General features: G+C 41.6%; 1 long non-coding RNA gene across 2 annotated transcripts in view; it reads right to left on the bottom strand.

The window, feature by feature from the left end:
* Positions 1-825: 825 nt before the first annotated feature.
* The window catches only part of LOC110363000 (uncharacterized), a 28,994-nt gene continuing 6,827 nt past the window's right edge, over positions 826-22,992 (bottom strand). Inside the window, exons 3-4 of one of the 2 annotated variants that reach the window (XR_010468941.1) lie at positions 21,621-21,762; positions 826-21,087 (exon numbers count right to left, since the gene is read on the bottom strand). This is a non-coding gene — a long non-coding RNA (uncharacterized LOC110363000). Of the gene's footprint in view, positions 21,763-22,992 lie in introns of both variants that reach the window. The other variant, XR_010468940.1, reaches the window with a different exon arrangement.

Here is a 22,992-nt window from a genome sequence, read left to right as displayed (position 1 = left end):
ATCAGTGCTTGATTTTTTTGCTCCTCTGTGTTCCACTTCAGTCATGTAGATAGAAGTGAGACAGTCCATTTTTTAAAAGAAGACTAGGGCTCATTTGTGAATATGTCACTGTAAGAACATAAATAAAGATAGAGCTACCAGCATGAGGAACTTCTGTTACCAGAGATTGACCTCCTGTGTCTAAATGGCTAGTGATGACATGAAAGAGCAGGTGACAAAAATAAAATATGTTTTAGGAATGGCGATCAAATCTTAACTGAGTTCTTGGAACTTCAGTATGATTTTTCTTATTTTGAATTCTGTTTGAGTTGCCTTTTTGCATATTCCCAGTCCAAGCACACCCATCATCCTTTTTCTAGTAAGAAAAATTCTGTCTGAAGAAGAGGGCAAGAAAAATATGTAACATAAACATTGTTACAGCAGCAGAGCTCAATCATTAAAATTTCAAATTTAGTTGCGTATTTTTCATTGGAAGTATTACTCAAGGAATACAGCTATTCACTACAGGAAAAAAAAACTCATTCAACAAGTAGCTCTACTTGTCTCAGTTTTTCATAGTACTTCCATAAACATGGCAGAATGGTGCTCTAGTGTGATTTGGTGCAAGATTTGCATAGTTTCATATGTCTTCTGCATGACTTGGATGAATTTTGAGTGAACTGATCTGCAAAACTCTTGCGAATCTTCCACAAGCAGCCCTCATGCTCGCAAACAGGACACAAGAACAGTCCTCAAGCTCCACTAAAGTCCCTTGAGCTTGTCCCTATGGGGAGAAGACCCCATGGACAGTTCCGGAGGGGCAACTGCAGCCTTTCTTTTCTCCTGTGAAATACATGTGGGGATGTTTTATTTAGTCCTGTATACAGTGAAGGCAGAGAGCAGCAAGTGAGGACTCACCACCAGACCTTGGCACCCCCAAAGCTTGCCAAGAGTCTAACCAGGGCCCCAGAATCTGACTGCTCACTGTGTTAATTTCTTCCCACCAGCCCTAATTTAGCTAAATTTAGACATATGATCGCGTATCTAGGTTTGGGATCTAAACTGAAATGTTATGAATGTTTTCCCCTCCCTCCCAAGATTACGTAGACTACAACTAACATTTGGATCTAGTTCTAAACATGGGGTGTTCATATCTATTCCAGTTTATCCAAAACTTTGTTGATTTTAAAAAATATTCTACACAAGAAAACAAATAACACCAAAAAAGGCTTTTTTTCCCCAGGTCTAAACATTTACTTCCACAAATTATTTATGCAAGGTTTTGCATAAATAGAAACTTAGTAAGCTTCCAATGTGTTACCAAAACAAACTTTTTCTTCACAATGCACTGTGGTGGAGCATTTGATGAAAATTATAACAATGTCCTTTATTGCTTCTCTTTGGAAAGGTCTTTCCTTCAGGAACGGAATTTACGTGTTTGAAAGAAAAGCGGCAGGAAAAGCAACATTATAGGGACAATCAGGGAAGCTGTTCAAAGGAGTACCAATGTTTTTTCCTAGCAGATGATATGGAAAGCAACCAAACACTGTTGGTTTTAGACTGCATTTTCTTGACATAGATCCCACATTCTCTTCTTCCAAGAGAGATTGTTTTATGCTGGATAACATGAGGTCAAACAGTCTTCTAATATTTTTACAATAACCAACCATGACCATTCGGAGTATTTTTCATCTGCATTAATATCCAGTCTTTTAAAAAGATTCTGGCATGCCTTTGGCCTAAAGAACTTCCTGTGATAATCAGCACCAGAACTGAATTATGCGTTGCTGTCAAAAGCTATTTCTTTAACCAATATCATTTTGCCAGTTTGTTTTAAGGTCATTAACCATTATTCTATTCCTAATATGCCTGAACTTCATTTACAACCACAAAGATCTCATAATTATAAAAGAATAAATGAAAGTGCATTCATGAAAGTACGAAGACTGAGTAGTGGTTTACACAAAAACCTAACCACAGAAGCAGTTACTCGTTTTGGGACAAAATGCTAGTGTGTGTGAGTACATGTAGATATGCACAAAAGTATTTGCATGGGAATATCACTGGGAGGTTTCTTTACCACACTTTTCATATCAAGTCCTTTCACTGCATATCAGTATCTACATGGATGTGAAGTAGGCAACTGCATTTGTTCTATGTGCACCTACTACAAGCACTATTTAAATCACAAAGTTTATTGTTCAAAGGAGGAAAGCATCTTGTGCCTATCCTTTTACACAGTAAGTGCTCCCAATTGTAATCAGAATAAGAGATGTTATGTCTCTGAACAAACCCCAGGTATAGGTGAATGTTCCCACTGATCATTTAAATAATAGTGTTTAACTATGGTGTGATGTGGTGTGATGGTGTGATGATGTGATGGTGTGATGGTGTGATGATTTAATGCTTGCAAAACACCAGGTTTGTGAGTTCTGGTGAGAACTGGAGCTTGACTGTGCTATGGCTTTACTTAAAGCCATGAGGCTGACATGCTGGCTACTCTGTTACACTAAGCATTGTGCCTTCTCTGTACTACTGTGGGAAAGCAATCTGAGCTGCTTCCTTCCTTTTGCTCATTTTGAAGCTTAAAATTAAAAGAGATACTCCCCACGCACAATTACTCTTAACATTAACGTGAATGGCATATGCACCTAACAAGTGAAACTAGATGCCATTCCTTGCATTTGCAGTTTAGGTATTGCGAAAATCATGTTTCCTTATTAAGCTGGATTTTTCAATGTCTAATACTTTAAATAACCTGTTTTCAAAAAGGTTATTTTCATTAATATTTGGCCATGTCATACACCACCATGGGGACATGTAAAATTACTGTCTCCACTCATGTGCAAAGTGTATAAGCAGCTGGTAGAATACTCTACTTCTTTCTCCTGCAGAAGACTGGTTTTAAATTTTAATCATTTTTAAATGGTAGCATTTGGTTATATTTAACGCATATTGAGGGTTACTGGTGAAACAAGGCCAAGAGAAGTAATTACTTAATTTAGATTTTCATTAAAATACTGGTAGCAGCATCAAGTGTATTCTGGTAAAGTTAATATCACAAATGTTCTTAAATCAAGTAGGCACATTTGGGGAAATTATCAGGAATATAAAGGAGCTCAAGCTGAAATCAGAAATTATGGCCCAACATGTTTAGATTGGAAAGTGAGTCCCTCCATTTACCACATCCCAAACATCCACCTGAGTCTTGGCACATCTGGGCAGATCAGAGCACTGTGACACCAGGATGTGACCCTGTTCAAAAAGAGCCTCCTTTATGGGCTGGGGGGAGTTCAGTGCATTAATCATCTCACCCTGGCCTCTGTGCACTGTGACCATTTAAAGCTTTGCCAGGTACCAGCAATGACAATGCTGTGGTCGGTTGTCTTCCTGAAAATGGGCTGAAACTCTTTGAAACAGAATGAAAAACCACACTGATATTCAGCATCTAACCTGGGAATTCAGTAAGGCCTTTTCTCCGAGGCTGGGTGAAAATGAGCCCCAGTGATGGGGGATCCCAAAGGCGGTGGGGTATTCTCTCACATCTGCAGGGCCTGCTTTCTTTCTCGGCCATCTGCTTCCGCCTATACTGCCATGACATTATTGAAATGGCAGTAAAGTTTTGAATGCAGTAAGAATGCGTTTTGTTTTGTTTTCCCCCTGGAACTCCAAAAGTCACAAAAAAATGCAGGTTTTGTGGGGGAGGGAGAGAGAGGGAGTAAATCCCTGGGCAGACATAATCTTTTCGTTAGCCCCTTGAAGCTAAGAGTAAGAGCAGCTGTTGAAAAGTGCAACTGTCTTTTCCATACATGATTAAATATAGTTGAATATCAAGTCCTATCATCAAGGGGTCAGTTAAATGTAATTTCTTTCCGCTCTGCATATATGCACAGAGGGAGCTTAAGTCCTCTCTCATCTGGTTTCTTCATCCTTAAAAGAAACAAAAGCGCACTGTACGGTATTTTCTAATTTGATAGTATCTTTATGGGATTTTAATATCCTCCTTCTTGCCAGCTACAAGCCAGACCAGCAACAACTGCAACTACAGTTATGAGCTGCAGCTGTTTGGGGCCTGTAAAGGTCTATCTACAGCCTGGAAATTTCCAGTCAGTCCAAACACAGGGCAGGATCCAGCACCGTTAGCTGAAGTTCAAACTTCTGCAGGCAAAACATCGTCTACCGCCGTCAAAGTGCTGGCAAAACTGAACCTGCTTAAAGCAAGCAGGCCAACAGTGAAAGGGGTAGGGGCAGCCAGCTGTCGGGTGGAGAAGTATTAGTCACAGAATCACGGCTCCCAGAAGTATTAATCACAGAAACTGCGCTGTCAGCCAGGGAAAATCCCATCTGCAAAAGCTGCTCTGAATGGCCATCGTAATGATTGGCAAGGGGCAGGATGTGCATGACAAGCATGGAGGATTTAGGAGCTCCTCTGCTGGGCAGAGCTGTTCTTTCTCCTCTTCAAGGGGCCAGAAACAGTTTGTGACTAACAGCAATGACAACAAACTTGGGGGAGTCAGAGTAGCTCTTGAAAGATTCAGCCATTATATTCTTTGGTATAGCTTATAATATACATAATATTTGCACAGAATTTACATTACCATAGATACACATTTCCCTGTGAGAAGCTTCAGTTGCTTTGAAAAATAACTCTGATAACCACCAAATTGAGTGAACTGTGTGTTATAACACAGCCTTACATTTTGAGCCTTCTTCTGAAGCTCAGATGCCTCTCTACATCCTTGACATGACAACTATAACACCTCCACATGTTCCCAAAGCTGGGTAGAGAGAAAAGTAACCTTCTTCCTGATTTTTCAGTATTAAAAAAAAAAAAAAAAAAAAAAAAAAAAGTTTAAAACATCTAATCATCTTCAATCACTTCTATCATGAGGGTGTTTTTTTTTTATTATTGCCTGGGTTGTTCATTTCATGAAGCTTTATCACCCTATACAGACCATCTTCAACTCACCCAGTGTGCTGGAAATGCTGGCAAGAGATTAGCTGTTGAGGCTGGCACATTAAAGATTAGGAAAATACAGAAGGTTTAGCCACTTGCTCAGGTGGCTAAAATGTTTCCTGATCTTTGAGACTTAGCTTAGCTTACAGCTCCTACCTCAATATATTATTGATAGTGCAATGTAGTGCAGTAATGCTGGTTGTGTCACCAGGGACAGGTCCATCCTCCCTTGCCTTGGTTGATAATATCTGTACATGCAGTTTTGCTGAAGAATTTGAATCACTGTCTTCTGTTGATGGCTCTCACTTCGCAGTGAAATCAGCTGAAAAAATATTCAGGTAACTTAAGATACAAAGACGAATTTTCATCATGAGGATGAAGCAGCATCATAATTCATTACACTTCATTAAGCCTGATGCTCTTTCTGTCGAATGTAATCTGTACCTGCTCAAAGGGACAGCAGTGAAATTTGATGGTTTTATACTAGATCTGAAAAACACAAATTAATTTTAATTCCATAATACCATTCTGTGGTTACTGTTAAACTTGAAGGAAGGATTATGGGAATGAAAATATGTCATTCTGTAAACCAGAGACCTCAGTCAATAGTATTTTAACATTAAATCTCTGCTTATTCAATGTATTAGAGGTAATGTCTTTGTCAAACAAGCTCTTTTTGCCTGAAGGTTCAGCATTAACACTCCCTTAAGTCTCTTTTAAACACAGGTAGCTCGGCACCCTCATCCACAATAGCTTTCATAATTGCTTGGCTTCACGCGACAAACCATGCCTTTGTTTCTGCCCTTAACCATTCTTTCATCAGCTGCTGCTGTGCACATTAGACAGAACACGTGAGGACAGACAAACAGACTGGAAAAGTGTTTTGTGAAAATATGTTGAGACAGCTGCTGAATTTTAAGGGCTTGTCTGTACCAGGCAAAAAGGTGCAGCAGAGAACCAGATGGTTTCAAATGCGATGCAATCCTTGCAAGTGCTGGTATGGTACACAAGGATGCCTCAGAGTTGTTTGCAGAGATCAGCTGTATGAAAACACTGTGAGGGCATGGCTGCTGTTGCTTCTCCCTCTGTGTCCTGTCCCTGGTTAGTCACATTAGCTGAACTGGGACTGCAGCCCAAGCAGACTTCTCTCTTACTTATTTATTTACTTATGACCCTACCCTGCTCTGTTTCACAGGCACTTGATATCTCTCCCTCCAAAATTTCAAGTTGCTTTTTGCCCATTTGGGTGTAGTGGTTTCATGTAATGGGTCCAGCCAGGTATTCAGCATCCTTTCGTCACTTTCCCAAGCTTCCCTCCATGGGTAGCAGAGAGACTTTGTGGCCTGGAGTGGAAAGGAAATAATGAACACTCATAAATGTTTTCCAGTGGTAAGTCTCTCTGACCCTTTGGGTGGTGACACCCAACAAGACAGGACTGCAGAAGCCACCACTCACTCAGAGCACACCAGGTGAATGAGACGCTGAAGTGTCCACCTAGAAGGTAAGGAAGGGCTCAACATAGGGCCCATACTCTAAATGCCTGGAGCAACAGGGACACTGGCTTGAAGCTCTAAGTGTGGCATTGCTTCATCCTTCATGTCCCTATCACATAGCGATAAACTTTTCAGTTACGTTATAATGACATACTATTTTTCAGGAGGATCCTTCATTGCACAGGTCAAATGAGCACAAGTAATGCTCTTCCAGCCCCAGCTCAAATACTCTGCTGGCTTATAAAACACTAAGAATCCAAGAAAATCCATGAAGAAAGCACCACATATATACACTTTGCCATGATGCAGACAAACAAAACTTTTCACTGGACTTTGATGCCGCTTTCTCATTGTCTCATCTTTTTTCATGCTGATTTTCTAGCAAATTCCAAATTCTGTGAATTATAGAATCATAAAATCTCGGAATTATTTAGGTTGGAAAAGACCTTTAAGATCATTGAGTTCAATTGCAAACCAGACACTGCCAAGTCCACCAGTAAACCATGTCCCTAAGTGCTACATCTACACATCTTTTCAATATCTCCAGGGATGGTGATTCAGCGAGTTCACTGAGCAGCCTATTCCAAAGCCTGGAAATAATTTTCTTTTTCACTATCCCATAGTCATACTTTTCTTCTGAATAGTCTGAATGTTAGAACATCTCCTTTTGAAAAAGCAGGTACATTACAGGATTAACTTCAAAGTACCAAGACACAATTTCCGTGTTGGATCCAAGATCTAGCCATGGAATTCAGTGGATTATACTGGCACATTTTTACTGACTTTATTTTGAATGGGCTCTAAACAAAACTGCTTCAGGCTAAAAACATATTCCAATCTTCTGAAATCAAGAAATGCTGAAATGGAACTCTTGGCCATCTTAAATAAAAGCTCGGAGAACTACTTCAACAACAAATTCAACAACTTAGACCAAAGAGTCCTACTACCAGGCAACAACATCAAATCATATGTTATAAAATCCCTTTTTGAATTGCTAAAATTATTTAAATAAAGAAAGTTTAGCATGTGGTTTCAGACAAAAATATTTATCACCTAGTACTTTTTTGTTGATCAGCATCCAAAACCAGCAGTACAAGCATATCCATAGATCAGATGCATAGGCTTCTATCAATCTGACACTATTCTAGGAGGAAGCATCAAAACATATTTGGTAGAAAATAAATAAAATCTCCTTTAAACAATAACTAGACAGGTTTATCTAGGCGCTTAACACTGGTAAACTAAGTAGTATGGGAATTTAGTTCACAAACTGTCATAAAAGCCTTATCCTAATAAGCAAAGTGGCTGAAGCAGATATCTAAAATAACAGCATATGTCAACACACCATAGTGAGACATGCTATTTTGATTTATACCTTTGATTCCTGCATTATTAGATAAAGTAGAGCATTAAAAAGCATTTTCCTGTTTCTATTGCCAATTAAATTGTTTAACAGAATTTATAAAATGTTTGAAATATTCATTTTAGTAGCTGTTATCTGTTATTGCTCATGCACAATCTAGGAAGGTTAAGAGAGTTTCATGCCAGAGCGTTTTTAGGAGGGGGAAAGTTATTTTTCTATTACTTATAAGTAATGTAAGTTCAGAAGGAGCAGAAAATAATGAATCTGGAATAACAGTTTGTTTAATAGCTGAAAGAACTGGTTCTGGAGCAGTTTTGGTCTAAGATTAGCTTTCCTTTTTTTCTCTGAATCAAAAAGAAAAATTATGTAAGCTAAACCTGAAAGGTAGATATTTCAATCAGAAACATAAGACAATTTATTCTCACATGGATGCTACCAGGTATACCCACGTACACTTCAACTGTGTTTCAAACCATCTACGTGATCTCATTCAACCTATTATAATCCAGCCACATCTCTGGAAATATTAGTAAATAGTTAACTAGTTAACCAAAAGAAATCAGCATATTATTGCATGCAAAAAAAAAAAAAATCATCATTTAAAAAGATGATAGAATATGTGCACATTCATTTGCAGGGTAATTATTATATAGAATTTTTTACAATAAAAAAGGTATATGAAAATAAGTCAATGTCTGAGCTCTTTGCAATGACTTTGGCATGTCCTTCTGTCCCAGGTTTGGCTGGGATAGAGTCAATTTTCTTCTTAGTAGCTGGTATAGTGATTTAGAATGAGAATAATGTTGATAACATGCTGATGTTTTAGTTGTTACTAAGTTGCACAGCCAGGAGAGCTGACCTGAAGTGTCCAAAGGGATATTCCATACCTTATGATGTCATGCTCAGTATATTTTTTGGAGAAAGAAGAAGGAAGGGGGGCATATTTGCAGTGATAGCATTTGTCTTCCCAAGTAACCATGGCTCATGATGGAGCCCTGCTTTTCTGGAGATGGCTGAACACCTGCTGCTGATGGGAAGCAGGAATGAATTCTTTGTTTTCCTTTGTGTGTGTGCTTGTGGCTTTTGCTTTACCTATGAAACTGTCTTTATCTCAATTCACAAGTTTTCTCACTCTTACTCTTCCCATTCTCTCCTCCCCCTTCTCATCAGGGAGGAGTGAGTGAGCAGCTGCATGGGGAGTAGTTGCTGGCTGGGGTTAAACTCTGGCACCTTCTCACTCTTTTCTCCAGCACTCTGCCTTTGGGGCTGTGTTTCTCTTGTACTTTATGTTGTATCTGAGTTACATGGTCTTGCAGTGCACCAGTCATTGTGCAAGTTCCAGTGGCAGAGGCTCGTGCCTCCAGCTACACTCCAGGTACCTGGTACAAAGCATTTAATCTGTCTGTGTAAGTGTCTGGATTAAGATAGCAGGAGGTACCTGCTTTCTTGTCCCATTGCTCCTCCTGGGCTATGCTGGGATGACCCCAGAGGTACCCCGAAAGCTGGTGCAATGGGCTAGCGAGGTGATGAACCTTAACTCTGGCTCCAGGGCTGCACTCTCACACCATCACAGGCACAACTGTGGGGTCATTGCATAGGACAAAAGGAGCAGTGGCAGCGGTTCCTGCAGAATACTGGAGAGAACAAGGATGTTGAAGTTGCTGATGTGTTGTGGTCACAATGATCATGAAGTCTAACCATAAGATATGATAATTTATTGCTGTGCCACCAAACTGCAGCCTTCAAAACTTACTGGATAACTTTTTTTTTTCACTGCTGCTCTCAAGACGGTCACTGTTCAGTGGTGACATCCAGAACACATATCCCAAGTCCTCCCTATCCTGGGTGAACTGCAAGTGAAATATTTCACTGTTTTTGTCTTTTGAGGATTATTATTGGCTCGTCAGGCAGCTCCACAGCATACACAGTGGGACTCTAGCTGCTGTGGTGAACACGCTTCCCGTGTTTGCTGCTCTGGTCCAGTGGGACAGCACAGAGAGGGAAATACACATATTTATATGAACGTTGGCAAGGGTTTCTAATGATGTGTGGATTTTAAATTGGTATAATGACTTCAAACTGTTTGGTGAGCTAACTCAATAGATGCTGCTCTTATTCAAAAAGTAATTGGAAAAGAAAAATACTTAGAAAATAACTCCACTTGGCTAGATGGTGTTAGCTACCCTCGTCTTCTTGTAAACATGCTCTAGGTCAAAGTTGTTTCCCAAGCAGAATGCCCTAATGAAAACAGGCAACAAGTTTGCTGCAACAGACAGGAGAAAAGGAGGTCATCACCATCCTGGACCTGGTGGTTATGACACACCCCGGCACACCACTCCGTCTCTGCCCTGTCCCCAAGATATCCCTGCTTGCTGTCTGCAGGGCACGCAAGAAATCAGCAGCAAAAAAGCACATACGTGCAGTCACATAAACACATAAACACTTTCACTCACAGTAGTGCTCTCATTATCTGGCCATTGGAGGCAGTGAAGGCTGAGACAGGAGAGACGTTACAGGATCCTGTCTGTCTAGTGCATTCACAGTCCACTCAGGCTGGGAATGACTTCCAGATGTCAGCGTGCTGCAAAAGTGCCTCCAGCCAGCAGCCCGAACCCTTATCAATCACACTGGACAACACTGGCACCGAGCGGGAGGAAGTGGTGGCTCATACAGACAGAAAAATAAAAAGTGTATGTGATCTACCTTGAATCCCTGATACGAAATCTTATTTAAATGCCTTTCTGAGAGAAACCACTGTTAAAGGGTTAACTGGTAAATAAAGCAAATGTTTGGATCTTTTTGCGTTGGCTTGATTATGATGTTCCAGTCAGCAGAGATATAAAAGTCTGCATAGACAGTCATTTTGATTTTAAATGGCATGGTTCAGGTTACCTTAACTGCATGTCACAGATCAGCTGAAGCAATGCTGAAATAATCAGTATCCACACCACCAAAAACTTCTGTATGCAGACAACTCCTATTAAGAATTATGTAGGACTTTTTTGCGTGTGTGTAGAAATAACATTCTTGAGGTCACCTCTTTTTTGTGAACAACTTTTTCACACTAGCATTTAGAATCAAGACTGAAATGAATTTTCTGTAAGAAAGATTGCTTTTTTCCACTTCATGTTCAGGTCCTGCCTACTGAAGGAAATAATTTATTCTTCTAGTGATGATCTCCTTGCACCCCATGATTTTTTGAGCACATCTATATAACTGAATTTGCCTCCTAATTTTTCTCCTACAAAACTAGAAATCTCTCCCTTCACTCTCTCTCTTTTTTTTTTTTTGTTTTAAATAGGAACAGCACACAAAACCTTTTCTTTTCTATTTTTTCCCCCCTTAATGTATAGCCCTGCCATAATTTTGAGCCTTTTCTATGCAATACCACAGAGTATAGAGAGATACAGATTCCTCCTTCAATTCACTTGCCCAGTGCTGCTTTTGAGGGATTGATTTATTTTCTTCTGGCAAGTCATTTCAATAATTTACTGTGTTGTTTCTATAATTGTAGGTATACGAACCTATTTGCTGCAGAACGTGTGTCACATTGCAGCTCACACCTGTTTGAACTGGCAAGAAGTGTGCAGTTACACACCTACCCGGGTCAAGCTCTTTGTTGCAAATGTATGCTCATTTTGAGGCTAAGACAAAAGCTTAAGGTATTTAACAACCTGAAGTTGTAAATTGGACATCCTTCAGGATTTTTCAAAAGCACACAGGCATAAATCTCCCACTAGATGTTTATCGGCATCATTAAGCCCCTAAATTACATTATAAACTTGTTGCTTTGGCTTTTTTTTTTTCCTTAGCAAATTACTTACAAAACAGTCCTGCCTTTCCCTGAATGTATTACTTCCAAGTATGCACCAAATGCTTTGGCAGAATTATGTTCATGCTTCAAGCTATTTGGAAAATGTTAATTTAATCTGCTCCCTTTTTGTTATTCATGTGGGCAGCCAGTCACGTAAATCACATGTTATCATTTCTGCCTTCTCACTGGCTGCCTTAATGTCTTTACCAAGAGAATTATGAGCACCAAAGGCAATAAGCAGCAAAGCCCAGGTGATTCACGGCTGATAGGAATTTGAGGATAACGGTTATTCCTGTTAAAATTCACTAAACTTGTAGTTGATCTCAGCATACTTGTGGCTTCCATGTCTTTGCATCTAATGTAGCCCCTGTCTCCACAAATCACAGCTACTGCATGCTTATCCACAGGAGTGTTTGCCAGACACTTTTCTTTTACTCTTGATTGCTTCACCTGACTGATGGTCCAATAAAGCCTGCATTGATGAATCTGGACACTAAAAATTAGTGCCTTATCCTGTGTTTTGGAATTGAAAGAAATATTTAGATGCCTGTGTATACACTTAGGGTCTTAATGACAGACTTACGAGCCTCCTGGTAATTCAGTGTTGAAGTCTAGGGTGTACTGCCTGGACATATATATCAATTAATTCATTTTTATTACCAGATTTAATTTGAAACTGTATTCATTTCTTACTTCTTGAAATTGACCAAGATAATAAAAATTAACTAATATCCAGGCAACAGTTAGGCACAAAGCAGTGTTGACACTTTGTGGTGAGAAAAGCAAATATTTACTTCATTAAAGACCTGCCAAGCTCACAAATTCTGTGAAAACATGAGATTTTAGTGAAGTAAGCAATAGATTTTCTTTCACAAAAATAGCATTCTAGTAATGCTTGGTTTTCATGGGAGCTCTTCACCAGAATTGCAGTATTCTATTTTACAGAGAAAAAGAGTACTTTTGAAGAAGTGCTAGGAATGACTTGTCTCTTTTGACTAAATTGGAAGACGCGCACATACATTTTTGTCTGTCCTGTGGTTTTTCAAAAGACTACATCTATTTTTTAAATGTTCCAGGCTTGGTGCATCATTAAGATAACGAGGGCTCAGCTTCCCCAGCATCATTCCCTAACTCCTCTGGCACAATATCTCCCTTCAAAAGCTTCTGAAACCTTATTCCTCCGCACAAGGAGGCTAGGCGAAGAAGAAAGGTGCTGCTCTCTTTACACTTGTCTGCTGTAACCACATTTTACATCATTCTGCTTTGTTAACTCTTTGCAGACATTGGGGGAGGGGGATATTTTTGTTTAGGGAATTTTTACGTTTTATGACCTTTACCCATCAGATGCAGAATGGCTGACCTCTCTTATACCAGGGAATTTTTATGTTAGAGCAGAAGGGTTTAAGAAAGTGAAGAAAACACAGATTTCTGTTTTCTTATCTATTTGCGATTGTCTGGGTGAACACATCATCTTTCTGACAGAACAACATCACCTATGAAGAGAGTCAAGAGCAGCTGTACAGAGGTAAAAGAGAGACATTAAGGCAAGCCAGGGGAGCAGAAGGGAATTTCATTTGTTCATATTCCTCATTTCCTGTTTCAAATGTTTTTTTAGCCCTTTAAAATTACCAGGCAGACTGCCTCTGCAGATTGGTCAGTTCAGAGCCTCTCTGTAAATCAGGTCCTTCAGGACCACAGTGCAGAAACCTCACTTCAGCCTAATTCAACAGCCGAAAGTTTGGCAAGCGCAGACGCAGCCCCTTTGCCAAGGGTCTGTGGCCCTCATCAAATAAATCACCACCACTAATGGACAGGTGAGGACACTCCCACCTACAAGAGGGTTGTGTCTGAGGAGCAGAGTCCAGGGTCTATTTTAACCCCAGAAAGGCTGGTCAGGCTGGAAGTGGAGATGTGGAGCAGTGTAGTTGGTCCAATGACTTCTGCTGTGGTTTGGGGACTTAAAGAGAGGTTTAGACTCTGACCCTACCTGCCCCACATCACAGACTCCAATGTTACCACTGGATAAGAACAGAAAACATTTTGATGATGATGTGGTGTGCCTGCAGTGACAGCAGAAAGGGAAAATGAAACTCTGCAGTTCCATGTCTCTGCAAAACACAGTGTCTCCCAGTAAATGTACAGACCACTGCTATCTTCCCTATTGCTCACCAGGCCTGAGGAAGAAAACTTTTCTATCCCTGTAAAGTAATGCTCTTGCCAGAGCAGCCAGGTACATGAACAAGCTACATTTTGGCAAGCAGAACTGCAAAATTCGTACCACACTGGCTGCTTCAAGCTACTTTAGTAAAGGCTTACCAGCTTGCCAGCCTCATGGTAAATGCGAGGTGCATATGCTCTTTTTGCCTGAGGAGTAAACATGCCAAATTGCATGCAAGGGGTAAAACAGGTACCATGTAGCAGGGCACATAATAGGCAGATGTGTCCATGAGCCTACAAAGTGAGTCCAGAGTACCCTAAAAATTTGGCTATGTTTGTCTGTTAAAATCAGATCACTTTGATGTGGCCACTCACTGCATTGTAAAGCTGTAGAAAAACAGGCCACTAGCAATGTATACAGAAAACGTTTGGTTCAGTTTCCCTGGCTTTTCTCTACCTGCCTCAGTTCAAATTAGATGATCTCTACAGCTATTGGCTTCATTCCATACCATACTACTGAGCTGCTCTCTAGAGATATTTGTTTCCAAACCTCAAGTTATTTCCTTTAAATTTAACCTAAATTAAGGAGGCAGAGAGGGAAAAGTATGTGGTGGTTTTGTAGCAAAAACACTGTCCATGTTCCAAATTTCCCAAGAGGTTGTTTTTTAATTAAAGTGCAGCAGTTCTGGAGAGGAGAGTAGAAGTGCATAACAAAAGCCCTTCCCCAAACCAGTACCTCATTTATTTTGCTCTTTAGGCCTCTGTAATTCTACAAAAGCCTCTGTTGTATGATAACTGTCCTAGCTGTAAAATCCGCACAGCTGGTTTAGTTGTTTTTTCCTCTAAAGATTGGCTTTTGGAGAGTGACCAGGCCAGCTAAAAAGGACAAAGCAACTCATGAATATGATTTTACAGAAATCTTGGTGGAAGGTGAGTGTGATCCTGCCAGGTTTCTCACAGGCTGGAAGCCTGCAGCAGTTTCACAGGAAACATGGAAAGCCAGCCAGGTCCCTTCTTTCAGCCCCACACAAAGGCACATCTGGCCTTGTCCCAGTCTTTCTGCCCACAGCCCTAACCCTGTGCAATGTCCCAAGAGTGGTCAGTGAAAGCCGCTCACCTTCCCTACCAAAGCACCAAGCAGCATGAATGAGGAGGCAGGTGGAGATGAACACCATTGCCACGTCAGGCAGGTCTCTGACATCCCCTCCAGGAGGGGAGGAAGGAAAGAAGAGCCTTACTCCCTATACTGTTAATGCACTGCTACGAAGAAAACTTCAATGCCTTTACTCAGCTGGCCACTGAAGACCTTCCCTCCTGCTTCTCACCAGCTTGTTTTGCCATCTGTGTAGCAAATACAGGCCTCCAAAGAAAAACAACTTGCAATGTATGTCTACTTAAACTGCTGCTATCATCTACAGAGCTCCTCCTCTGTTTTCATACATATATATGTATCCATTTTTCGGCCGTGTAGTGACTATGGCCTTTATTTTCACCCTGCTCTAACTCCATACCACAGTACAAACTTTTACCATGTAAATGTCTTCAGACCACCATTTCCACTGTCCAACTCACACTGTGAAAGTTTCCCCCCCTCCCCAGCACATCTTAAGGTCACTTTCATCAGTTCAAACACTGATTATTCATTATATGAAGTATCTGAGCTGCTAGCCGATGACAGCCAGGAAACCATAAGCTGCCTTGAGGTTTGTCTTCCTATCAGCTCCTGCAGCTGGGTGATGTGGGATTTTTTTTCTGCCATTGAAACTATTAAGTTGCTGCAGTTTGTTTGGTTTCAGCTTACCATAATTGCTGCCATTTCCACGGCTGATTTGGGCTATATTTGAAGTTGACATACAATACAAAGTGTGCTGCATGTGTAGCTGCTCTCCATGTGTCAAGAAATTAGAGAGGGAGAGTGTGTGTATATGTGCGTGTGTGCATATATATAAACATCTGCCATGTAGCTGTCTTCTACTTACTCATGTCTCTGAGGGGTTTACTCTACCGAAGGCAACTGACTATCTTAACTGCCCTTGCAGTGATAATCATTCAGGTTCCTGCTACTGGGGAAATTAATTTTGGTTGGGTGGGAGCAGACACCACAAGCAGGGGAGAAGTGGGATGACTAGCAGAGGCTATTTAATGTATACGAGTTACAGGCTGCAGGTCTCAAAGATGTCAAACAGAGCTGCATGTGGATGTGCAGCCCTTAGAGTGACATTTGTTCGTGGTCCTGAGACTCTCACTCCTTGAGGCACTGTAATTCAGTGCAGTCTCAGAGCTACTCTTACCACAGGCACCCAGGCCGCCAGATATTTATGGCCCGTGAACCTGGAGGGAACCCTGGCCCAGGAAAGAAAAGGTGATGGCTGTCATGGGAGACGGGGTTGTCCTTCATTGGAGCTGCTGGCATGGGACCTTAGAACAACCAGACAAAAGTCCTTTGTTGAGTGACTTTCGCTGTGTCTCAGGTCCTCATTTGTAACTGAAGATAACAAAGATGCTGCCCATCACTTTTGGCCATGTTTGTGGTGCAGGCTCCTTCGGGGAACGACCCCTTTCTAGTATATGTGAATGCATTACCCAGTGTGACGGTAAGAAGGCACCGATCATAACTGTGTTACATGGTACCTGAAGAGTAAACAGTGAAACATACTGCAGTATGTTTGCACTAATAGAAATGGGACAAATAAAAGTAAGGTGGATTAGGTTTCTTATTTTCCATTAACAAAAATATTTACAGTTCTTCTCTGAGTCTTACCTTCCCTATGCTGACCTGCATGGATGATCATCAGAGTTTGTCCCTTTTAATCTCCAGCAAGTACTCATATGAGGCAGAGAGGATGAAGGAAGCCACAGGCTTTTTTGGAACCATATGAGGACCAGAGGAAGAGAGTGCTCATGGGTGCAAGGACAACTGTTTTCACTGAATCTCTTTTTTTGTTGTTGTTGTTGTCCCCAGCTTTGAGCACACCTGGAAGGCACAGCAGCATATCACACAGCAAAAATAAACTAGATAGGAGATGGAAGGGAGCAGTGTAAAAACATGATACATTGGACTAACTGTAGTGGGTCAACTGGAGGTGGTTTCTCATGTGTGTCTGAAAGCCCTGCCCATGGTAGTGATAGGATGCAGGCTGCCATGTTTTACTTCACACTCTGGTTTCCCTTGTTGGGAAGAAACAGTTATTTCATGGCAAAGAACTTAGCCAGAGGTGGATGCTGCACTGAAATCAGGGGTCTCACTGTCCCAGTGTCAGTGGTGGATGTGCTGAGTGTGAACCCTTGTGCCTGTCACCCTCTAGCCTCACACAGTGCACCAGGGCAGGACTTCTGGTGATTAACATGGCCAGTAGTAGTTCTGCTTAAGTTGACAGCAGCTGTACATAGGTCTCCTCTGTGAGTGTAAAATTACTCAGACTTGGAGTATGAGGAGCAGAGGGCACACGTCCTGGGTGAGTGCTGAAATAGCCCAACACCCTGCCTCCAGCCCTGGCCAAGAGCAGATGCCAGTGGAAGAGCGGAGGAAGAGGACAGGAATACAAGAAACAAGTGGTTATACCTCTGAGGACTGGTCCTGGCCCCTGAGCAACCATGGACACAGAGCTGTGCCATGAATCACAGAACCACAGAATGGTTGGAGTCAGAAGGGACCTCTGGAGATCATCTAGACAAATCCAGCTGCAAAAGCAGGTTCACCTGAACAGGTTGCACACAAATGTGACCAGGGAGGTTTTTAATGTCTCCAGCGTAGAAGACTCCACAACCTCTCTCAGCAGCCTGTTCCAGTGCTCTGGCACCCTCAAAGTAAAGAAGTTTCTCCTCATATTCAGATGGAATGTTCTACATTTCAGTCTATGCCAGTTGCCCCTCATCTTATTGCTGGGCACCACTGAAAAGTTTTTCTCATCCTCTTGATACCCTCCCCTGAGATATTTATAAGCATGAATAAGATCCCCTCTCAGCCTTCTCTTCTCCAGGCAGAACAGATCCAGCTGTCTCAGTCTTTCCTCATAAGGAAGATGCTACAGGCTCCTAATCATCTTTGTGGCTCATCACCTTACTCCCTCCAATAATTCCTTATCCTTCTTAAACTGGAGAGCCCAGGACTGAATGCAGTACTCCAGATGTGGCCTCACCAAGACACAGTAGAAGGGGAGGATGACCTCCCTCAGCCTGCTGGTGACACTCTTCCTAATGCACCCCAGGACACCAAGGACTTGCTGTGGCTTGGGCAGCCGGAGGCTGGAGGCTGAACCCCAGCTCTTCCACAGAGGTGAGCTGTTTTGCATCCCTTTATCCTTTTTTTGATAATTGGGATAATTGGACCTTGGCACCTTGGCCAAGTGTGTGTTTTGAGATCCATGGGTTAAATGCTACATAGGGGCTGAACATTGGTGTATATCACAGTGTACCATCGTATGAGGATGCAAAAACTCAGGGCCTGGCTCCAGACCAGTTCAGATCTCCCAGGTGAATCCACATACTGTGTCACGTATCATCACTCACATGCAAGCCTGTGCCCCTGATCCCACAGATCCCATCCCCTTTCATGCCATCACTCCCTGGTCCTGCATTTCCTTCCCATCTCCAGGCTGCTTGCTGATCCTGCTCCTCCCTGCTGCCCTGCCACATCAGCCACCCCTGCCCCGGCAGCCTATCTGCCCATACTGGCCAGAGACACAACGGGGTGCTGATTACAGGCTGCTTTTTATGTGTGTGAAACCTGAAAAATGGCTAAGCAGCAGTTAATGTAACTGTGTGAGTTTATTTCTGTTTCCAACTATCCTCTGACTCACTGTTTCTCAGGATTTGCTGAGCTGCAGAAGCTTTGCTGATGGACAGGTGTCTTTGGTAGATCAAGGACTTGAGCATAACCACCCCCAGGATGGGGATGGGACCAGTGCTCCCTTGCCTGTCTTCCCCCATGCCAGGTCTCTGCTGACACAGCAGGTACTGGCACCACCTGTCTGTTCAAATTACACTATGGGTGCCAAATGCAGGTGACAGCTACAGCTCTGTCTAACATAAACTCTCCTTGCCAGCATCACCTTTGCCAAATCCTCTTTTTTCCCCACTCAGATAATGATTTACTTCGGCATCTTGTGATATACCACCTGAAGCCCTCCCTACCACCAGAACTGCAGGAGCTAGTCAGGAATGTGATCCATTGCTAAGGATGTATTTTTAAAGCAAAGCAATAGCATATTCTATGTAGAGAAATGATTCAGTTCCTTACTGTAAGCAGCTTTTGTTGAGCTGAATGAAATAACAGGTCACAAAGCCTTTTGTTTTTCAGACCATTCTGCATTTTTGACCCTTTAGTCCCCTGTCCAGGCTAACACATTTTTGGAAACACTACAGAGGGGCTGTAGACACTGTATTTGCTGACGCCAACCATAATCAGAAGCATTTGACAGAAACAACTGCTGGCAGCCACAGTGCTGACTGTGGAAAAGTGTAGTGGATGTAAAGGAGTTGCAGTAACAAAGGCTGAACTAAAACAACAACGAACAACCCCCCATCGCATTTCCAATCAGTCTGCCATTCACAGGAGGCTCTCCGTTGTGCAGCCCTCCTTCCCCACTATGTCCTTACAGAGGTTTCTCCGAGTCTACATGCTCAGGGTTGAAACCTCAGCTGGGCACAGGTTGCACCAGCCAGAACAAGGCTCCTATTAAAGAGGCTGGGGGGCGGCCACCAACCTACGGTGCAGATGTCCTGTAACGAGTCAGATAGCATTCCCACACATCACAGAGAAACGGTGATCTCCAACAGCGTGTCATCTGGGGTTTCTCTGATTTTTTGCTGCTGCTGTTGTTCTTGGCCACATGCTCACCCCTGCTCTGGAGAAGAGCGTGTGGATCTCCCTCCACTGGTAGCACAGCAGATGGTTCATGGTAGCCACAGCCAGAACAAGCTGAGCACAACAGCTAGGTCTAGAAGAGCTTGGCTATTTTGATTTCCTGTTTAAAAAAAATAAAATAAAATATATATTTTCTTTTAATTATTTTTTTTTTCTTTGTTGGGGAGGGAAGAGACGTTTTCTTTGCCTTAGCAGGAAGTGGTTGCAAAAATAAATGAAGATTAAGGAGATTAAACTGGAGGGGACTTTTTCAAGCCATGAAAGGTGAAATACTTAAGAATGCCCTGGCTGAATTTTGTTCCAGAGAGAGCAGGGGATAAGGGATTCAGTTCTTCAGATAGATTCATTTCACTGCTTGTGGCTCTAAAGTCTTTTCATTTAGGGGACAAAAAGAAGAAATAAAGAAATCTGTGTGATGAGGGGAAACAGACTTTGTAAAGTCCTACATCTGAAGAAGCCAAAAGCCACATGTTGAATAGAGGTAGGGCACAAACCATTCCTGCATTGATATATTCATAGTTGTCTGAAGGAAATCCTATACGTCTTCCTACAAATGCCTGTATATTCACCAGTGTTTTCTTCAAGCAGCAGAACCAAAGTAAAATCCATCCAAGCATTAGGATTTTACCACAAAGGCGCTGTTCAAAATAACAGTTTCAATGAATCATCTCAGAGGAATCTACACATTTTTTGATTACCAAGTGCTGGGTTTTTTGCAATTTTTTTTTCTTTTTTTTTTTTTTTACATCTACCTGTGTTAAGAAATGAGCATAATAGGCCCAGAGGAGTGTAAATAAATATAAAATAGTCTGGAGTTACATGTTAGGAGCTAAAAATGAAATCTAGGGCTTACCTCAACCTGGTAACACATGTTAAAACTATGACTGTAACATTAAAATGCGATTTTGTGTTATCTACAAGTTACATAATACAAGCAGAGCAACCTGCAGCAGAGACTTCTGAACAGGGGACAGCAGGGGAGAGAGGTGATGACACACAATCACCAGTAGAGCGTATTTTAAAATTATAAATTAGGATTAGAGAGTGAGTTATGTTGGTGAATGTCTGTTATGGACCATTGGGTCATGAAGAGGCAGATGAGGCCTTCTTTGGTCAACTGGAAGAAGCCTCTTGTCTGCAGGCCATCATCCTCATGTGGAACTTCAGCCACCCCAATAATATTCCAAAGAGTAATGCAGTGGGGCACAACCAATCCAGGAGGCTTCTGGAGTGTGTTGATGTCAGCCTCCTGGCACAGGTGATCGAGGTGCTGATAGATGGAGATACTCTGCTGAACCTCATGCTTACAGGAAGGAAGAGCTGGTTGGGAATGTGAAGGTCGGCAGCAGCGACCATGAGATGACCGCAGTGGAGTGCAGGATCCTGAGAGGAGAGAGCTTCTCAAGAAGTCTGGGTAAGTGATGGGTCAGGGGCATTTAGCAACACACATATAAACACCTGAATTGAGGAATTAAAGGAGATGGAGCTCAGTGGTGCACAGTGACAGAACAGGAGGCAACGCATGCAAACTTAAATGCAGGAAATTTCACTTTAAAAACCCCACTCATTTACAGTTGATCAAACACTGGCAAGGTTTCCCAAAGAGGCTGTGACATCTCAATCTTGAAAATACCAAAATTTGTCTGGAAAAGGCCCTGAGCAGCCTGCTCTGGCTGACCCTGCACCACCAGAGGGGGTTGGACAAGACAAAGTCCAGAAGCGCCTGCCAGCCTCAGACCTTCTGTGACTCTGTAGAAAAAGGTTTCTCAGGAAACCTTTTCCATAGTAAGTCAAGATCTGACTTCCTGGAAGTCAAAAGTTGCATTAAACGGATCTGACTTAAATAACTTTAAATATCATTTATTAAAAGAGCAGAGTTCTGCGGTTTTGCAGGATTGCAGGAATGCAATCTTTACTCACAAAAAACCTCTAGTGAATTCCCATAAATGAACATGTAAAATTGCTTCTTACCATAGCAGAACTGTAAATACCTGAAACAATAAGGTTATACTCATGGTAGAGTTGTTAGAAACTACTGATGGAGGGATATCCTAACGGCTCTGCTCCCAGCCTCTCCCATTTGTATCAGGTTGCTCATTCTCCCTTGAGTAAAGTCTAGTGGCATAGGTTGGGCTGTGGAAAAAAAAATATATTCTTAGTATGAACGACTCAAGAGTAATAGAGTTAAGAGTTTCTGAATTCAGCATGAAAACACATTAGATCAGGAATTGGTGACAAATCCTACTTCTCCAATGTCAGGTGCATTGAGTAATGTCTGGAAAGACTATGATCCTAAAACATGCGTCTGGACATGTCAAACCAGCTTAAATATCCTTTCCATAGTGTGCAAAAATGAAGTGAACTATTCACTTCATTTAAAAAATTCTTCATACCCAAATGAAGCTATTACTTACTGTGTTGTAAACCTTTCCATTTTTAACACGAGTGCTCCCAGCAGCCGTAGTTTGCTTACTATAGCAATAACTTGAGGCAAGAGGCATGAAGCAAACATTTCTTCTTACCTGCTTTTTTAGTGTGACAAAAAGGATTTTTAAACACTGAAGTCAGGACAGTTTCTTTGTGTCTTGATTTGCATTTGTTATATGCTTATGAGAGCACTACTGAATTTTGCATGGGTCAGTGGAGTCTGGACAGCAAATACGGTTTTATTCCCTGGAAGTACCTATACTTGGATGAAAGCTAAGCTATCTTTGATCAAGTGTAGCCTGAGTTGCACTGCAGGTAAAAAAATTGAATTTTGAATTTTACTTCACATCAGTACAAATGACATGGAGAAAACCAACTATGGGCTTCAAGGAGTGTAAATAATTCCCCAGATTTAAAATGTCCCTGTTTGGATATATCAAATGCTCAGCACCTTTTCCATTTGCAGAAGCCATGCTGGCATCTGCCTAGATGGCTTTACCATAACTCCAGGAGATCTCTGGTGCAGCCAGTGCCATTGGAATACATAAGTTTCAAATCAACCTGGATATTCACTTAAGTGTTAACATTAGAATTTTGAGAGTGACTCCTAGAACATCTGTGAATCCAGTCTAAACTGCTTCAGTTTTACTGAGCTGTTTGCATAACTAGAGAAAAAGCAGTTTACAATAGTTCATGTAATTTCAAGAAAAATGGCAGATAAAAACTACAGGCATCTAAGATCATATTTATCCAGATCTGTCTTTCTGACTGCTTTTGTTTTGTTACTTTTTCTAATTTCTTTGTTCTTCTATTCACTGCAAAGTCATCCTGCCAAAAATAAAATCCCCAACCTCCATTCCTCCCCGCAAACAACAAAAATAATTTTCAAGCCACAGGACTAGTAAGCATTTCAATTTAACTGTATGTGGTAGTGGC

Source organism: Columba livia, chromosome Z (assembly GCF_036013475.1).
Source record: "Columba livia isolate bColLiv1 breed racing homer chromosome Z, bColLiv1.pat.W.v2, whole genome shotgun sequence".
Lineage (NCBI taxonomy): Eukaryota > Metazoa > Chordata > Aves > Columbiformes > Columbidae > Columba > Columba livia.
The sequence above is the reverse complement of the archived record's forward strand: the minus strand, read 5'-3'. Positions and strand labels throughout refer to the sequence as shown.